Genomic DNA, 21,661 nt, shown 5'->3' on the forward strand with positions numbered 1-21,661 from the left:
GTCCTGCTTGCATTCTCTAAAATAAATAAGATGAAAAAAATAATATATACATAAATAAAAATAAAACCAATAAGTAAACAGTGGCTTTGAATGACACACTGGAACAGATGGATTTAATAGATATATTCAGAACATTCCATCCTAAAACAGAAGCATACACATTCTTTTCAAGTGTACATGGAAGGTTCTCCAGAATAGATCACATATTAGGCCACAAAACAAGTCTAAACAAATTCAAAAAGATAAAAGTCATACCATGCATCCTTCCTGACCACAATACTAAGAAACTACAAATCAACCACAAGAAAAAAAATCTGGAAAGAGCATAAATAACTTCTAGCCAGCTCATTAAAAAAAAGACACAAAATCAGATATAAAGAGAAATAACAACTGACACCAGATAAATATAAACAATTGTAAGAGATTATGAAAAAGTATATGCCAAAAACTGAACAACCTAGAAGAATTCGATAAATTCTTAGAAACACATATAACCTACCAAAACTGAAACAGAAAGAAATAGAAAATTAGAAGTCTGATTACTAGCAATAAAATTGAATCAGTAATCAAAAAACTCCACAAAACAAAAGTCCAGGACCAAATGACTTCACAGATGAATTCCAACAACAAAGGGTCAATATCTATTCTTCTCAAACGATTACAAAAATAAGAGGAAAGAAAGTTGCCAAATTCATTCTATGAGGCCAGCATAACCCTGTTGCCAAAACCAGATAAAGACACCACCAAAAAAAGAGCACTACAAGCCTATACTCTGATAAATATGGATGCAAAAATCCTCAACAAAATACTTGCAAATGGAATCCAACAATACATTTAAAATATCATTAACCACAAACAAGTAGGGTTTATTTCTGAGATGCAACCATGGTTCAATATTCACAATGTGATACATTATATCAATAAGAATAAACTATATGATCATTTCAATGGATGCAGAAAAAACATTTGACAAAGTACAACATCCATTCATGATAAAAACCCTCAATTAAGTAGGTTTATAGAGAACATATCTCAACATAATAAAGGCCTTATATAAAAAACCCACAGCTAATGTCCTACTCAATGGAAAAAAACTGAGAGTTTTTCCCCTAAGATTAAAAACAAGATAAGGAGGTCCACTCTCAACACTTTTATTTAAGATTTTACTGTCAGTCTTAGCCACAGCAACCGGACAAGAAGAAGAAATAAAAGACATCCCAATCAGCGTAAAAAAAAAGCAAAACTTTCACTATTTACAGAAGACATGATTATATATGTTTATATATTTATATGTATGCATATATTTATATCCCAAAAGACTCCACCAAAAGGTACTAGAACTGATAAATCAATAACATCACAGAATATAAAATCAATGTACCAAATCTGCTGTATTTCTATATATAATGAAGCCGCAGAAAGTAGAATTAAGAAAATAATCCCATTTACAGCTACACCAAAACTAATAAAATACACAGGAATAAAGTCAACCAAAGAGGTGACAGATAATGTACTCTGATAACAATAAAACACTGATGAAGGAAAATAAAGATGACAGAAAGAAATGGAAAGACATTCCATGCTCATGGATATGAAGAACAAATATTATTAACATGGTCATACTACTCAAAGCAATCTATGAATTTAATGCTGTTCCTATCAAAATACTAACAGCATTTTCACAGAACTAGAACAATTCTAAAATTTGTATGGAACCACAGAAGATTCCAAATAGCCAAAGCAGTCGTAAAAAAGAAATACAAAACTAGAGTTATTACAATTCCAATTCAAGTTATATTACAAAAGCTGTAGCAATCAAAATACTATGGTACTGGCACAAAAATACACACATAGATCAATGGAATAGAATAGAAAACCCAGAATTAAACCTACAGTATATGGTCAGTTAATCTTCCACAAAAGAGGAAAAAATACACAATGGCAAAAAGGAACTCTCTTCAACAAATGGTGGTGAAAAACTGAACAGCTACATGAAAAATAATGAAACTGGAACACTTTCTTATACCACAAACATAAAAAACACTTTAAGATGGATTAATGACCTAAATGTTAGACAGGATACCATAAAAATTCTTGAAAAGAGCACAGGCAGTAATCTTCCTGATATTGGCCATAGCACCATCTTCGTAGATAGGTCTCCTGACCAAGAAAGCAAAAATAAACTAGTGGGAATACATCAAAGTAAAAAGTTTCTACATAGCAAAGGAAACAATCAACACAACTAAAAGACGATCTACTGAATGGGAGAAGAGTATTTGCAAACCACATATCCCATGAAGGATTACTCAACACCAACAAAACAAATAATCTCACTAAAATGGAAAGACATAAACATTTCTCCAAAGACATACAGGTAGCCAACAGACACATGAAATGATTCTCCTCAACACTTATAATCAGAGAAATACAAATCAAAACTACGTGAGATATCACCTCACACTTGTCAGAATGGCTAAAATCAAAAACATGAGAAACAAGTGTTAGGGGTGATGTGTAGAAAAAGGAACCCTCTTGCATTTTTAGTGGGAATGCAAACTAGTGCAGCTACTGCAGAAAACAGTATAGAGGTTCCTCAAAAAGCTAAAATTAGAACTACCTTATGATCCAGAAATCACATTACCAGTATCATCCAAACAATAGATAAACACTAATTCAAAGGGATGTATGTACCCTTATGTTTATAGAAGTATTATTTACAGTAGCCAAACTATGGAAACAGCCCTTGTCCATCAAGAGGTGAATGGATAAAGACTAAGTTGCGTGTATACACACACACACAACTGAATATTATTCAGCCATAAGAATGAAAATTTGTGATTTGCAATAACATGGATGGATTTTATGACGCTTAGCAAATTAAGTCAGAGGAAGAACTACCATATGATTTCACTCATATGTGGAATTTAAGAAACAAACAAAGGAAAAGAAGAGAGAGACAAGCCAAGAAACAGTCCCTTAACTATAGAGAACAAACTGATGGTTACCAGAGGGAAGTGCATGGGGAGAATAGGTGATGGAGATTAAAGAGCACACTTATGATGATGAGTCCTATTGTACAGAATTGTTAAGTGACTATATTGTATACCTGAAATTAATATAACACTGTGTGTTAACCATACTGGCATTAAAATTTTTAAAAACTTAATAAAAATATTTAAAGGCCAAAAAACAAAACGAAAACAAAAAGTATGGGGTTTCCCAAGTAAACTCCTATTTACATTTACTATCTCCACTTCATCACTTTTTCTTCATTTTTCAACCTCCTCTAATTTAAGTTCCACCCCTAACATTCCATGAGACTGTACTGCTTTTTTAAAAGTATTTTTATTTATTTCTGAGAGAGCGAGAGAGCGAGAGCAGGGGGAGGGTCAGAGAGAGAGGGAGATACAGAATCCGAAGCAGGCTCCAGGCTCTGAGCTAGCAGGCAGCACAGAGCCCGACGCGGGGCTCGAACCCACCAACCGTGAGATCACGACCTGAGCCAAAGTCAGTCGCTTAACTGACTGAGCCACCCTGGCGCCCCTCAAACAACTGATTCTAGAAGTTCTGTATTTAAGCAAGGGTCGTTTGATCTCAGTCTAGACGGACTGTGGTATTCGGACGCTCAACCGACTTAGTCACCCAGGTGCCCCGAGACTGTCCTGCTTTTACTAAAGATGAAAATTCTCTGTGTTGTATATCCCATACATCCTCATTTTAATTGACTTCTATATTAGTTTCTTAGGGTTGCCATAACCAATTACCACAGACTGGGTAGCTGGAAATGGCAAATTTATTCTGCAATAGTGCAGGGGTCCAAGAATCAAAATTAAAGAATTGGCACAAGGTTGGTTCCTTCTGGAGGCTCTGAGGATCCTCTCCTGGTCTCTCTCCTGGCTGCTGGTGGCCCCAGCAATTTTTGGCATTCCTAGGCTTGTAGCCACATCACTTCAACCTCTACCTCTGTCTTCACATGATTTCTCTCTCCATTAATGTGTGTCATTTCCTCTTCTCTTAAGGATTCCACTTATTAGATTTAATCCTAGATAACCTTACCTTACCCTGATTATATCTATAAAGACCCTGTTACTAAATAAGGCCACATTCATGGGTACAGGAAGGTTCAGAGTTGAACATATCTTTTTGGAGAACATAATTCAACTCTATAACATCTCAACAGCATTCAACAAATTTGAAGTTGCTCTTGAATCACATTTCCCTTTTGTGGCTTCTGGAACACTAGATTCGCCCGATTTTTCTTTCTAAGTACTCTTTAGTCTCATTTAGGGGCTTATTTTTCTCCGGCCAACATCTGTATTTTAAAGATCTTCAGAGTTCCACTCTGGGCCATCTATCTTCTCCCTCTGTATTCACTTTCTAGGCAATTGTATCTATCCCAAAAATTGAAAATAACTCGAAGTTATATCTCTTCTCAGCTTCAAACTACTCTTTCCAATATCCTACATAGCATTTCTATTCAATAAATTTCCAAGGTAGTATATTTAAAACAAATCCTGGTTTCCTACCCCAAATTATGCCATTTCATATCTTTGATGTCTCAACAAATTAAATGTCCATTCACTCAGGGTTGTTTTGTTTTAATGCCATAAATCTTGGAGTAATTGTCTTTCTCTTTTCCTTAGCATCTTTCCCAACCCATCACAAGTAGTTACCAAGATCTCTTGCTTCAGCTTTTAATATACATTTCAGTTCTATTCATTTTCCCTAGCACCACCTTAATACAACCCACAAGAATTTATTTTGAAAACTGAAAAAGATTGCTAAATAATTTCCACTTCTGCATTCTTATGATCTTCTAATTCATTTTTTTCCTACAACAGCGAGCTTAAACATTGAAAAAAGAATATCAGAGCATTGACGAAGCCTGATTCAAAAGTTTTCAATAGCTTTCCAATGCACTTGGAATAAAACTACTTCATTTTCATGATCTCCAGGAGTGGGTCCTGCCAATTTCTCCATCCTCATGTGTCACCAATTTCTAAGATTTGCTCGGTGTATACTGAACTCCTTTAATTTCTCAAAAACGCATGTCATATCAGATCATTCAACATATCATTCCTATGCACTTGAACATTTCTTTACTCTTTTTTTTTAAATTTTATTTATTTATTTAATTTATGGGGAGCAGCAGAAAGAGGGAGAGGGAGAAGGAGAGGGAGAGGGGGAGACAGGGGGGGAGGGAGGGAGGGAGAGAGAGAGAGAGAGAGAGAGAGAGAGAGAGAGAGAGAGAGAGAATCCCAAGCAGACTCCACAATATCAGTGCAGAGCCCAACGTGAGGTGTGATCCTACAAACTGTGAGATCATGACCTAAGCCAAAACCAAGAGTCAGATGTTTAACACACTGAGTTACACAGGTACTGCATCTTTTTCCTCATTCTTAATCTGCCAACTTTCTATTACATCTTCAAGCTGTGAGTTAAATATCACCTTCTTATGAGGTCTTTGCTAATCACAGAACAATTACCCTGATGGAATTAATGCTTCTGTTATATTCTCTCATGTAAATAAATTTTCTCCAGACACATGATAGTTTTTAATTACATATTTCTATTTTTTAAAATTCTAGCCTTATTCTAGTGTTATAGTGGTTAAATATTAAGGAAGGATCTTAGATTAGATTGCAAATAATAATAACTTAATCTTGACCCTACCATTAATTAAATTGAGCATGCTTAATTTATCACAATCTTATCTGTTCTAATCTGAAAAAAAAAAAAGACTTATGTGGACAAAGTAGGTTCCCAAATTTTGTCATAGTTTAACACCCTGCCATTCAATGATCCTATGAATACTAGGAAAATTTAAGAGGTAATCAACCATTTTCCTATATTATTTGGGTTACTAATAAAAACTTGAGATATAGACCACCTTCTCAAAATTGGTACATTCAGTAGTTTTTCATGACTATGAGGATGAACATATGGGTCTAATGTGTTAACAGTTTTTTTTTTTCCCCCAGAGAGAGCACGAGCGAGAGCGCGAGCGCGCGCATGAATAGGGGAGGGTCAGAGAGAGAGGGAGACACAGAATCTGAGATAGGCTCCAGGCTCTGAGCTAGCTGTCAGCATAGAGCCCGACGTGGGGCTCAAATCCAGGAACCATGAGATCATGACCTGAGCCAAAGTCGGACACTTAACTAACTGAGCCACCCAGGCGCCCTAACAGTTGGTTTTTATTCTTAAGGCTGGATCTAGGAAAATCTGAAATTTGTGCCTGGATATTCCTGAGAAGCTCATTGTTGTCAGACTTCTCTTACACCAAAACACATTTTCCCCTTAGAATACTAGTCTCTTAAGATCTCATTCGATTATAAATCTAATTGTTTTTCTTTCTAAATAGATGATCAATTAACACAATAAATTAATCTGTACTGGGTTGGTACATTCCAAAGGTAATTTGTTACTCTTTCCAAAACAGGATATATCTGTTAGATGAATATATTTTTTGTTCATTTTCAATTTCAACAATAATATTAATTTAAACTCTAAGTGTATGTCATACCATTTATTAGATATTGCTACAAATTTGTCATTTATAAATGTTATTTAATTTCTACTTAACACATAAATGTACAATGATTAAATTACATATATTTTATAATTCCTTACATATATATTTATACTGAAAAAACCATGCTCTATGAGTGATATAAATTTTAAGCATTTAAGAATGTCTATGGAAAATCTTTTTTCCCATTTTGATTTAAAAATAAAATTTCACGTTCAGTAATAACTAAAATCAACAACTTTCTAATATACTATATCATGTTTCTAATAGCCTAGACTTAAAAAGTACTAGGAGATTATTGCTNAAAAAAAAAAAAAAGCATGGTATTATTATATCTCTCTTTCAAGAAGACATTTCTCAGGGCAGTCTCCATTTTTTGCTAATATGTACAATTTAAAAGAAATACATTTTATCCTAACCTTTAATTTGTATTTTCTTTTAAATTCCAGTTATCAACCAAACCTTATTAACTGTTAGGTAAAAATTTTCTTTAAAAAATATTTTTCATGCCTTATGTCCATTGGTTTGTCACATGATTAAGATATAGATTACAGAAAAAAATATATTTGTTATATGTGAGTAAAGAAATTGATTAGGCATTCTACTTTATTTAAGACATATATCGGTAGTTAGAGTTACAGTCTGCCCTCATTTAGTCATTTCATTTGTAGTGCTCCATATTACATGAGAGCACATCCATTTGAATCTCTTTAATATTCATGATCCTCTCACCAGCCCGGGCAAAGAGCTAAAGCATTTGATAGCAATCTGAAGAACTTGATTAACAATGTACTAATCATCAGTACCATTGACCTGATTCAAAAATGTTTTCAATTCATCCATCACTTTTATATCCAAAGATGATTGCATTACTTTACCATTTTTTTATTTAAATAAAACCCCATGAGCTGAAAATATCAAACTATTTCTACTAAATGCACCTTGCAACAATTTATTTTTAAACTAAGTTCTGAAGTGACCTATAATAAACAATTAGTACTTGAACATAGAAAACCAGAGCACAAGTGGTCTGCTGTAAAATCAATTCACCCTGACTTCACATCACTACATGGTAAATTGTGCCAAGGAATTAATTTTGCAATAAATTGTATTGTTGTTACAAAAATTCAACTAAGGGATATTAGTAGGAATAATTATACATATATCAAAATGCATTGAGTGTAGAGAGTGAGCTATAATTATCCCCCAAATTGCTTATCATTCAAATGTTAATTTTAAGAATTCTATTTTTATAGCCATAACTTACTTTATTTAAAATTTTCAAGATATTTTAATGCATCCTAAAAATATACTATTGGCATGGTAAATTTAATAATTTAAAAGTATAAACATATACTAGTGTATCATTTTTGGACTCAACTATTGATTATCAGTATTAGGTTAGCCTAAGATGATACAGTGATCTAGAAGTAGAACAAATTATTTTGTACCTAAATGACACTGAGAACTGAGTCTGTCAGTGAGCTTGTATAATATCATGTACTTTTAGAAGGAAAACAGCACAATGAAATTGAATACATCTGAGAAAAATAGCAGTAGCATTCTCCAGAGAGATTGAAACATATTTCCATATTAATAGGTCCAAAGTGATAATATGGCTATCTTCTATGCACATGATCTTCCATTTTTTTTTCAAACATCAAACTATAATATATGTATTAGCACACCTGTTGCAAAATGTGCTTTGAATCATGATTTTGCATTAGTTTACCATTTTTATTCTCTACTTACTTTTTCCTGAAGTTTGAACATACAATTTAGATATCATTTAATATATTTAGAGTTCATATTTTTAAATTATTATTTAGGATGGCAAACCATTGGGAAGAATATAATAGATTTAAAAGTTTAAATGTATAATCGACCTTTAATGTGAGAATCTAATTTTTTCATATTTTTATTTAAATTCCAGTTAGTTAACATACAGCATATTAGTTTCAGGTGTAAAATTTAGTTATTTCTCACTTACCTACAACACCTAGTGCTCATCATAAGTGCCATCCTTAATATCCATGACACATCGAACTCATCCCCTCACCAACTTCATCCCCAGTAACCCTTGCTTTGCTTTCCATAGTTAAGTCTGTTTTCTGATTTGCCTCTTTTTTACCGCCACCCCCCGCTATGTTCATCTGTTTTGTTTTTCAAATTCTACATATGAGTGAAATCATAGGATACTTGTCTTTTTCTGACTTATTTTGCTTAGCCTAATACTTGGTAGCTCCATCCATGTCATTGCAAATGGCAAGATTTCATTCTTTTTGATGGCTGAATATTACATTATATGTGTATCAATTATACATACAATGCAACGTTATACATCTTTTTCCATTCATCGGTGTACATTTGGGCTTTTATCAAACTCAATACCCAAAAAAACAAATAATCCAGTTTAAAAATGAGAATTCATGAATAGACACTTTTCCAAAAAACACACATCTAGAAGGCTAATAGGCACATGAAAAGATGCTCAACATCCCTCAACATCGGGGAAATACAAATCAAAACTACAATGAGATATCATCTCACACCTGTCAGAATGGCTAAAAACAACACAGGAAACAACAGGGGCTGGATACAGAGAAAGGGGAATCTCTTATACTGTTGGTAGGAATGCAAACTGATTTGCATTCTATACTCTAGAAACAGTATAGAGGTTCCTCAGAAAGTCAAAAATAGAATTATCCTGCCATCCAGGAATTGCACTACTAGGTATTTACCAAAAGAACACAAAAATACTTATTCCAAGGGACACATGCACCCTGATGTTTACAGCAGCATTATCAACAATAGCCAAATTATGGAAATAATCTAATTTTTCAAATAAATTATTTTATTGATTCTTTGGCAAAGTCTACATGTAATTACATGAAAGTGAACAGAATGAAATATTTAGTGAAGCAGATAATGTCTCTATACTAGTCAGGGCCTGACATTTCTGGGAATCATGCCATTTAAATCTACATGGATTGATCTTAAGAAATCAAATAAACCAAATTTACATGATTGCTGTTAAGGTTTTTTTTTCCCCTGCTTCCAATCCAGTTATTAAAAAAAAATCTCATGAAAAAATTTTCTATTCAGTTGACTGTAGCTAATAACATCAATAATTTTCAATTTATAATTAGGATGTCATTATTTCTAAGGGCTTTTTTAATTATACAATTTTACTTAACAAATATTAAACTTCAATGATTATAAAGCAATATATTTTTTAAAATTACGAGTGCAAAAATATTTTGAAAAACATGTTGACAAGTTTATAAAAGAGTAATATTCTGATACAACTGGATCTGTCATACATAATTTTTATAAAACTGTAAGTTATAATTTGTATATAATTTCCCAGATAAAACACTGTCCTTTTGTAAACAGTAACATGAAGATAACAAAAGCATTAGTGCTGTAATCTTTTAAATATTAAATAAAAGTGGGCAACTGGGCATTTCAGATTAATCTGTCATATTTCTTCTTCCTTTCCATATTGTTTTATCTATACTAAAGAAGTATCAAAGAACCATGTGAAAACTTATGCAAATTACTCAATGAAGTTTTAACATTTTCTTATAATTTGACTATGCAGTTTTGACTATGTGTAAATGGCAATAGTGAATAAACTGTTTTGACAAAAGTGCATTCCTTTTACATGAATAAATTTGGAAACTGAAGATCAACAATTTTGTAAAATATGCTCTTAAATAATGAAAATGGCTCCTCAACCTAAGCCTCCCTTGGTTGTCTCAAAACTGTTTTCCTATGATAGATAATGGCCTTGTGGATGATGAACTGAAATCTAAATTTGGGATAAGCATGATATAAAATGTCCCCAAATACTATTTGCAAAAACCTCTGCCATGGGGCTACCATTGTATTGTCCTCTTGGTCAAATGACTTATGGTACTATCCACGTGAGATAAAAAACTAAAATCTAGATGAAGCAAAATTAAAAAATAAACTTTACATAGTTTTAGTGGAATCTTCCATTTTTTAAAATATAAATTTGTGTCTCTTTTTTTTTTTTTTTTTTTAGAGACAGAGAGACAAAGAGCACACACATCAGGGAGAGGGGAAGAGGGAGTGGGAAGGGAGAGAGAGTGGGGGAGAGAAGGGAGGAGAAGAAGAGAGAATCCCAAGCAGGCTCTATGCTCAGCACAGAGTTCTATGTGGGGCTACATTCCATGACCCTGGGACCACAACCCAAGCCAGAATCAAAAGTCAGCCACTCAATTGACTCAGCTACACAGGCACCCATAGAATCTTCCAATCTTAATGAAAAAGAAGTTGATCAAGACTAAAGTGAAAAGTTGGGTTTCCAAAAAGTAAACCACTACTAATCCTCTATTTTCTTTTGCTTTAGTAGTGTTTGGGAGCACAGATATACACAAGTTATACACGGGTATATGTGAATAAGCATTGATGACAAGACTAGCATTCTTTCTTTATATAAAAGGATGAAAACCATCTAGCCTAATAATGGACAGGAACTCATATCAACTGCATATCAGTTATGTCTTGAAAGTTCAATATGGTCCCAGTAGTTAAGAAAAAAATAAACAGACCAAAATAATGTTTGAGTAAACCAAACCAATACATTAAAAAAGAGTAATCAAAGGTTTATGTGGCGCTGAGAGCAGATGTTGACATGAAATGAAATATAAGTCAATCTCTGTGGAGGGAAGGGTAGAATATGTAGAACATCTAGATTTACTACTTGTGTTGGAACTTTTTTTATATAAGCCTCTGTAGATACAAATTTAAATTATTCATCTGATGAGGTATAGCTCACTGACAACAAAGTATTCCAGAACTCTGAGCTGAACTAGAAAAAACACTGGACATGTGTTTCATGGTAGGTTGCACGGCTTTCTGCCTGCACCCATATTTGTGTGTGTGATAGCTATACCACACTTAAAACTATCATAGTCAAGTCCGTTTCTGATAGCCAAAACAACCCTCTATAAATTGAATTTTTTAGTTTTAAACAGCTTTGGGGGCATTCAGGTAAATACAGCATAAGAGTTTATAATTAGTCTGACATTTCTAGACACAATTAACTTGCAGATTCAAATACTTGATTTACATATATAAATATCATCATAGACTGACAATTCATAATCTTGCTTTGGAAAATGTAACTCTATCACAAGTCATTCTCTGGTGGATATTCATTTAATTCTCCATATGGCTGCGTGCGTGCACACGCGCGCGCGCACACACACACACACACACACACACACTCTCCAGACCCACAGACACATTTGTAACATTCAGATCTTTTCTTAATCACTAAAAAATATTGCTAAGCAATAGGTTTTCTGGCCTACTAGTCTTACAAATCTTATGTGACTTTAAGAAATATACTCTTCAAATATCTGGTTGTAAAGACAATTTATTAAATTTTAGTTTATAGATTACTTTTACACATTTTTAATATTGTTTAATTTCTTCACAAAATATACATTCTTTATTAGTTTATACGTTAAATCTTTTAAAATCTGAGTATTAGGAAATCACGTGTGAATGAACAGACAGATTATTTTCATTACAGCACTAAAAAATGAAGATGTTGGATTAAACTCCATGGCCATTATTCAAATCCTAGACTATAAATTTATTTCATGAAATAAATACTTGTCAGAGAAATACATGTGATGCCCTATGTGTGACTTTGCCAACTGTCTGACATTATTTACAGTCACATTTTCATTCACCTCTGTANCAGAATGAAGAGAATCATCAAATATTAAAATAAAACCTCAATTCATTACAGATGGGTTGAAATATACACTCAGTCACTGATATCCAAAAAAAAAAAAATAATAAGACATGCATCTCTTTAGAGCACTATTGTGTATAAATCATTTATTTTCCATTATTTTAAGAAAGTGTTGCTTAAATGGTGGCATTTTGCACTATAAAATGTTTAAATTGAATAGATTAAATTTTAGGTCCGGTCAAATGTGTGGTTGTCAAGCATTTAATGCTGAAATACGTTGCCTCGAGAAATGTTATTTGAGAGCTGTTTGCCTTTTAAATTCTAACACTCTGTGTATCTATTTGTCTAGCCGCCATCAAGGAGACTATTGTAGCTGGAGGCGTTGGGAAGACGACTAAAGGGCTACATCATGTAAAACCCTCAAGTAGGAATTATTGCCTTTCTTGCCTCAGTTCCCAGCTGTATTATGTCACCAAATCACATCACAGTGTAATCAAAGAGGAATAAAATATTTTTTTTCTTTACCTTAAATGCTTTTTCTGTCAATTACAATCAAAGGACATGATTTAAGGTCTGTCAGTTTGTGAGGCTCTTTCCTACTGATGACTAAAGCTGTAATCTGCTAAATATAAAATGAATCAGAAAAGTCTTAGAATGATTTTGCTATTAAGAAGAATTTTTTCCCCTCCCACAGGGGACAGAAAAGTAATTGGTCTTTAAAGAATAAAATCAAAGATATATAGTTTTAAATGACCACTTTTATTCTTTTTATGCTTTCCTCTCCCTGCCTTAATTCTAAATCCCCATTGCAACACTGGTTTGTTTTTTCTGGTTTTGCTTTTTGGAGAAAATATACATAGTACTCTAACAGAAACTGTACAGCTCTTTGTAAATATTTTATTAGCCCCTTGTTTTCATACATCCAAAACTTTCTTGCCATATTACTGCCAATTAGGTACCCCATAATATTAGCAGTAATTCTGCTGTAACTCAACTTCTAGGCAGGTTTCTGGCTTGATTACATTATTAGCCATAATCAAAAACATTTCCCCAGAATGATTTTAGCTTGGTAGTAGGGATTGCTTCCTTTGATCTTCTTAGCGTTATTTTACGATAGGTTGCTCCTCATTTACACTACAAATGATGGCAAAAATGAAAGTGGTATCTCTGCGAGCAATGCCTGATAAAGTATAATAACTGGTTCGGCAGCCTCTGTCAGCTGCTTTCATCGATGAAAATCAGGTTGTTTATAATGGGGGAGAAAGGCTTAGAATGTAAATGCTTGCTGTCGTGAGGAGCTGTACAGAACTTGTCATCAACTTCTGCTTCTTTCCTCAATTAAATTTTCATTTCTATATTTAATATAGCATATATTTGTGCACTTAAGGCACCTTCCCTGTGTGTTACACCAAATATCATTCTTGGTGTTCCTATCTGGAATTACTCTTAGGAATTGTAAGGATATGGATGCTATGTACACATATCTTAACTTCATTATCCCCAGAATGTCTCAAACACTGCCCCCCTCCACCGACCTTATCCTTCCCCCTTTATCTTCCATTACTATTTATTCATTAAAATGAGAAATACATAGTTAGAAACATTTTAAAACAACGTATCAATATATCTACTTCTTTATGGTGGGAGAGAAGAAATCACAGACACCTGTTATCCAGTATTTTTTGGTCATTCAGCGTGCGTGCACACACACGCACACACGAATTACCAGACCGAGAGAAAAGTATGGAATCAAGTACTACATATAATCTGGTAATAGATACAAATGTGTAGTGCCATGTATTATTCCAGATACCAGTAAATTCAAACCATTTGAAACAATATATCATACACTGAGAAATAAACCTAAGTGTTTTCCAAGTACTTTGGCAAATGAGAGCTTGCTGGAGGCACTGCAAAAGACGCCCCTGAAAGAGAGAGAGCCAAAGAACACGATTCTGCTTGTGATTTTGTCACTAGCTATGTGATCTCGAAATTAGCTTAAAAAAATCATTTTTTGTGTATACATACCCTGAAAGCATGAGGAGAATCAGATCAGTTAGCAAGCCCACTAGTTCCAAAAGCTAAAGAAATCATACAACATTAGAACCACAAAAACCTTGTCACCTGGATGACCCCTGCTTTCATTTTACAAATGAAGAAAGAACCAATGTATATGATACAAGGCAGAAGAAAGCTGTTGTGAAGCAGGCCAACATCAAGGATTCTATGAAGCAAAATGACCATCTGAAAAAGTGTGGTATCAAGCTTCACATCTAAATAAAGTTGTCTAGAAAAATGAACATGACTTTTTTTATAATGCATTTTAAGTACACAGTTAATATCTCTATGGCATTAAAAACAAACCATTTCACACAAGGCTAAACTCCCTTTTCACTGCCAACCCAAATTCCAGTCTCTTTTATTCAACTCAAATCCATCCAAAACAAAGAAAAAAATAGCACATCAGAATACTATTTTCCGTCCGTGTTGGGGGGGGGGATTAGAATGTGTGTATATACCTATTGGGTAGAAAATTTTACTGTTTGGAAGGGGATCTGAGTATTATCTCAAACTCCGAGAATCCTAACAATGGATTAAAACCCAACATTATGCCTACTGCCCATGATAAGCAAAGCACACAACATCTTGGCAGGAAACCTTTGATAACTGTACAAACAAGGGTAGTTTTTATGTATGTACACATGTTCTCTACTGAATTCAAATATTTTCAGTATTTTTGTAGGACTTTGAAAAAATTATTTAAGTTTAGAATCTGTATCCTTACCTATATCTCGTGAAGGTAATCTCTACCCTCTTTAGTTCCTTTTAGAGTTAAATAAAATTAAATACCTAGGGCAATGCTCAGAACATAATATTTACTTGTAATATCACTTATATCTTGTAATTATCTTCTTTTCCCATGGAAACAGTTACTGGAAGGATAAAGAAATTGGTAATGATTTTGTCCTTCCCATTTTACACCGTCTCTATAACATACAGTTACAGGTACTCAAACTTGATTGGTTGGATGCCTAGATTAACAGGTAAATTGTGTGTACACAAATCTAGCCAAGGGGGATAACTAGCAATTATTGGTAAATCTGATCAATTTATAGATAAGTCCTAAATATTACTTTACTTTCTCCTCAAACATCTTATCAGTATGTCCAAATATTTTGTTCTTCATCCACACCATCTGCATCTGCTGTATTACATACATCAGTGCTTCTCAAACTTTATTTCACCATATGTAAATAATATTCATTCAACTCTCCTGATTTCACTCAGCAGGCTGCTTGAAAGCAGAAGTAAAGGAAAAGCGAATTACCACTGTCCCAACTGTACCCAGGCTCCAGTGAGCGGATGTGGTCACTGGTAACCCTTTACAGCACACCAGTTTCACAAATGGGGCAGGAGGCTCTGACTACTCTCACTTGCCTAATATTACTTATTAAAATGACTTTAAATATTTTTTCTTGTTGCCCTTATCGTTAAGTACCTTATCCTAAGTAACTAAGTACATAACATCACTGATATTTTGATCTATTTTTTGGTAAGTCAGTAGAAAACAACCTTAAGACTCTTGGTGGCTTGGGGCACCTGGGTGGCTCAGTTGGTTAGGCATCAGTCAGACTTTGGCTCAGGTCATGATCTTGAGGTTTTTGAGTCCAAGCCCCACATCGGGCTCTGTGCTGACAGCTCACAGCCTGGAACCTGCTTCAGATTCTGTGTGTCCCTCTCTCTCTCTCTCTGTCCATCCCCTACTCTCTCTCTCTCTCTCTCTCTCTCTCAAAAATAAGCAAACATTAAAAAAGATGAAAAATAAATCTTGGCTAAAACATAGTTTTTTCCCCCTACTTATGCTGCCTGCCCTTTGAGGGCTGGAATGTTTTCCAGAGCCTCTGTTCCATGCTTTCCTCACTCAGGGACTGAAATTCAGGTAGCTTCTTACATCGGAACATGCCTGGTTACTGTGTTAGTGGGAAGGCACCATAACGATGTACACGTCGGTTAGTAAAGACTTCGGCCCCAAGTGTTATTGGGCAGAGAGGTCTGATGGCCATGACGAACATCAAGGCTGTAAGGAAACTCAATTCTGTATCCAACAGGAGGAGACCAAAATATTGACAAGCAGTCTTTATGACTAATCTTTATTTCCTTTCATTTTTCCTCTTGAAATAAGGAGATTTTCCTATAATAGTGTATATGTATATGATTACTTATCAAAAACAATACAATCAGTTCTTTTATAAAAGAGATCTTCAGAATATAACAATGCTATTTCAACTTTTATGTACAGAGGCAGAGAAATAGTGTCCTGACTTTGCCATGAACTCCATGGCTGTTATTTGTAATGTCAATATTATATTTTGATTAGCTTTACCTTTCGCTGTTTGACCCAACTCTCATTTACGAACTCTAAACTTTCAAAATTCTCAGTGTCTTCAGGATAATCATGCATGAAAGCATACATCCGGTCTCTAAAGATACTAGGATTCCTTTAGCGGAGTGCAGGCTTACACAAGCAAACCATGCTGTTGCTCCAATGCATTTCATCTCACGGTGGCAGATGCAGCTGCCCTGTGGTCCCATGGTGGGCATAGCACAGCCACAGCCTTTTCACTGCTTTCACCGGGATATTGCTACCAGTCATCTGGGAATCCCACCTCGCCGAAGACCCAGCACACCATATCTGAGTAGCGAGTTTAGTCTGGTTAGCAAACTGTAACCTGACAGTTTGTTTGGTTAGCAAGTGTAAGTCACCTGACAAATACAACACAAATATACTTAGAGGAAAAATTACTCTAAATAGAAAGGAATCAGGGTTAGTACCTGTAGTTTTGTTTTTTTGTTTGTGGTTTTTTTTTTTGTTTTTTTTAATATCCAAATAGGAGCTGGCATGACATCGCATAGGAAAATATCCAGATATTTTTTTGAATGTTTTGCTTTTCATTTGGATGTTTTAATGTTTCCCTGTTGCATTCTGAGGAAATTACATAAAAATAGTACATTCTCTATCTCGTAGACAGTGTCTGCACTGACAGGTGGCAGGTGGAAAGGCAACTCTAAAAGGAATGTGCCCCTATGTTTCTAAATGCCCTGTGGCATACCTTCATGATACACAGTATGATACAAGAAATATGCCCTAAATCTTCAATATGGCAGCCGATTTCCATTGTATACACAAAGCAGATATGAAGCACGAAGACCTGATGGAACATGCATCCTTCATCCTGGTAAATGCAGCTAGATTAACCAAAATATTTTAAAACGGCCAATAATTTTAAAAGCATTGCTTGCCATTGCATAATTATTTAATAAACCATATAACATACAACTGTTATTCAGTCACAGAGGCCCTCTTCACACTGCACCATATGGCTAATGGCTTCGATCGCACATCACACCATACTGAGAATTCCTTCTCATCATACTGTATTGGCTACAGACTCAGTTTGTGGCTAATGGGAGTGTTACCCTTTCACTGCATGTTTATTTTATGAGATGGTGGCGTCTGTTTTGGTGTTGATTCTAAAATGATAAACTACTATTTCTAAAAACCTAACTAGAAAATGACCTCAATATTAATTTTCTAAGATGGATTTTTAAATATAATTTGTACCTTTTCCCCAGTTGTAACTTTAAATTTTGGCTCTTTGCATTTTGATAAGTGTCAACAGAGGAAGTCACTGGTAGCTGGGAAAAATTGAAATTAAATTATCTATGGGCAACATTTGAGAACATATAGCTGGTAGATTTCTTCTCTATGCCTACTACAGGGTGATAGCGAGTGTCTGGGAGTCCCAAATAATTTCATTCCACAGACTGTCTTCCATATCCAGTCTTCAAGAGCCCCTCAGTGAACCCCTCACAGTAGCTTCTTGCGGAATATAAGCACATGTCGGGATATCCCAGATACAGGTTCTCAGTGTAGTGCTTTTTAAAACAACAGCAATTGAGTAATCTGTATTTTTGGTTTTGAATAAAGCATCAGGGAAAATGAGATTGAAATGTTGCAAAAGTAACATCAGTTTTCAAAAATAATACCAAATATTTGGTCAATGTATTCATATTTCAAAGCATCTAAAGTGATATATATATATTTTTTTAACTTTCCAGACCAGATGTTTTGGCACTGGTCTTAGATTCTAAAATGATTTGGATGGGAGGGGAGAAATTATTCCTGTGTGTAAGTAGACTAGCTCACTTTTCTGAAAAATCTCAGTGTAAAAAGTACACGAGCAGCATCATGCTCTCTCTGCCTGGAAATAAAAGGAAATGGGAGAAAATACATTTTGTTTCATTTTGAGTTTTTTTTTTTTTTAAGATGTATTCTCAATTTCACATTAGGAAAGCCCATTTCTGGTTGACAAATTTTCTGTTTCTAAACATTAGGAATGTTGCAAGTTAGGAAAAAAATGTTTACCCTCTTTGAATTTAATCAAATTTGTTGATGGCAGAAATTAGCATGACTAGTGCTTAGCACAAAATCAAGATGATTACTCCTAACATACCCCAGCTTTAAAGAACCTGACATGTTCATTTTGTATTTCAGCCAACATAATTTTATAACAGTTTGGCTTCTACTGTATTTCAAGGATGAGCAGAATAAATGAATACATTTTTCTTGTTCAAAAAGGAATCATTTAACGGTAAGACAAATTTGGATACTGCTTTAGTTTGAGAAATAAGCTTCATATTCATAGAATGTCATATATAAAACCACAGAATTAGATATACAAAGGCCACTCCGATTAGAAAGCAAAATAACGCCAGCATAATTCTATTAGATTCAAAAGAGCATTCTTACTTTTGTTGGGCCATCTAATTGCTGGTTAAAGTTACATGTGTTTGTACGCTGCTCTGTAGTCAATCCTAAAGCTCAAATATATCCAGTTTTATAAGCAGGACTCCAGATGAATCTTGGTTTACTCCCAGTTAGAACATCTCAGAAAGTCTTTTGAATTAACAGCTAAGTTTTAAACTCCACTTTAAAAAAAAGAATAAAAATCACAAAAGGTGCCAATATTATCCAACTATACAAACCACCAATTAAAGCACTTCTTTCATAACTAATTCAACCTATGGCTACATGATTCCTACCACAAAAGAGATATATAGTCTAAATCATTTATTTTCAAATACAATCAGCTTTGTTAGAGCACATGCTGCCTAATTTGTAGATCTGCAATGGGTCAGGATTTGTTTTAAAACTATGACCTTCTATTTTTTATGAAGCTTTGCTGCTTCCCTTTCTTCTGGCTTTTTTCTTTCCTTTGTTTCTTTCCTTTTTTAAGTGGCCAACGAGGAGGAACAAAATGTTTAAGGGTTGTATTTGTTAGGTGTCAACTTCTTCCCTGGTTCTTTGCTTTCCCAGCCGATTTAGCTACCATGAGTCCTCACTTCTGGGCTCCTGCCTAAAATTTGTAAGGGCTGCCTTCTTGGCAACATATAATTTCATTATGCCTGATCCTATAGAGATGCCGGGTGTGCAAGGGCACCAGGATGCCCATATGAAATCAGTTGTTTCAATGCACCTAATAGTACCCTAGTGCCCAGGAAGTGTTAATTCACTTCACATGAGTGAACAGTCTACTTCCAGACAGCAGTTTGCCCACCCAGGCTCACCATAGGATTGGCCCATTATTAATAAGGCTTTCGCCTTAGTTCACTTCCTCAATGGGTCCTGCCTTTGATGCGCCATTTTCATAGCCATTGCTTTATGGTTTGGTGCATTGATCAAGATCTTTTTTCTCTTAAGTAACTATAAAATTAGGATGCATTTCAGTGAGAAAATCCATACATTTGTAATATGGGACAAATTTGTAACCATTCAGTTGCTTCTGATTCTTCTCCAAGGTTCCTCAGGCATTTCCAGTAAATGACACCTGGGGAAAGAATAGTTCCAACATGCTAAACTCTCCACTGACTACTGTACACAAACTCACACAAAGAAAAAAACTACTGAGCTTTAATTGCTTGTTAATAAGTTTTTTTAATTGACCTACTCTAGTTTGGTGTATTCGGAGTTATCTTTTGCTTGTTTTATCCAGAGGCCATGCTGTGATATTGCCTCAATGAACCAAAGATGGGGAAATACACAGCCTAGATATGTGTAAACTAAAACAGTTGGCATTTCCCTCTCCTGATGATTTTTGTTCTTTGTAAAGCAACTGAGATTTTTCAAAGAGACTCTAGGAAATTCAAAGTTAGAATAAGAAAACTTAGTACCACAGATTATCTCATATTTTTTTACAAGCCCACCCATATTTCTTCACTTATTCACATAATTAAATATTTCATTTCTACATTTTAACAATGCTTATATTCAAATATATACTTTCCAGTGATATTTGGGTACACAATTAGATTTTAATCCTTTGTTTTGTTAGTGTTGTAGAAAAAAAGCAGATTTCTTACGAGCAGGCCTCCAAGCCAACAGGTTAAAACAATGTTAACACACAAATTCTTCTGTGGACTTTACACTTACAAAAATGACATTTTGTTTACATCTCGATTAGAGAAAATATTTTGTATAATAGGATACTCTGCCAGGTAATGTACCATATTTTATATTTAAGTTTGCACCATATTTTATCTACTTGCATAAAACTGTGAATATATCTATAGCAAACATTCATTCTTTGGGAGATGTATTTGCAAGGACAGTATGAAATGGGGAAAAATGCAAAATCTGTCTGAGATAGGGAAGATACCCAACTGTGAGGAACGTGAGAATGGAAATATATGAGGTGTGACAATAAAGTAATAAAACTAATTTCCTTGTGTGGTTCATAAACTAGCTCTAAAGTCAATTCCATGAATAGAGTTCCAAAAATGATCTGAGCAGTGGCAACCCTCTGGAAATCAGCTTCCAAAGTCCAGCTGGTATATCAGCTTCCAAAGTCCAGTGCTGAAAGTGCAGCACACATTTGGGTGTTAACACTTCTGTATGTTTGTAAAAACATATACCTTTAAAGGTCTTTTCTTATGAAATCCTTTCAGATCTATTTTTTCTGAAATTCCATGACAAACTCTAAAGTTCTTTAAAATATGGAACAAAGCTTTAAAGCTCCAAGGATTTTCCACACAATTATTCACATTGTGCATAGTATGCTATATCCTGGTAAGAGGCTATGCTGGTTTTATTTATCTCAACTGAATTATCAGGAGTACGAGTAGTCATTTTTTGTGAAACATTTTAAACAATTTGAGAAGGAAATGTAACAGGATCCGTCAGGAAGTATCAATGGACCAAGGATAATCCAAATGTGCAATAGGTTTCCAGAAAAGAACGACAGATGAGGAAAAAAAGTAACATTGCTCTTCCTGATTACTATTTGTAATCTGAAGCGACTTTAAATGAATAGTATATTAAAAATGTGAAGTATTAT

General features: G+C 34.4%; 1 long non-coding RNA gene across 1 annotated transcript in view; it reads left to right on the plus strand.

The window, feature by feature from the left end:
- LOC144233056 (uncharacterized) overlaps positions 1–12,753 on the plus strand; it is a 389,651-nt gene extending 376,898 nt beyond the window's left edge. The window contains exon 6 of the long non-coding RNA XR_013335579.1: positions 12,616–12,753. This is a non-coding gene — a long non-coding RNA (uncharacterized LOC144233056). The remainder of the gene's footprint in view (positions 1–12,615) is intronic.
- Positions 12,754–21,661: the final 8,908 nt, after the last annotated feature.

This window comes from Crocuta crocuta, unplaced genomic scaffold (genome assembly GCF_008692635.1).
Source record: "Crocuta crocuta isolate KB4526 unplaced genomic scaffold, BGI_CrCroc_1.0 scaffold54, whole genome shotgun sequence".
NCBI classification, from domain to species: domain Eukaryota; kingdom Metazoa; phylum Chordata; class Mammalia; order Carnivora; family Hyaenidae; genus Crocuta; species Crocuta crocuta.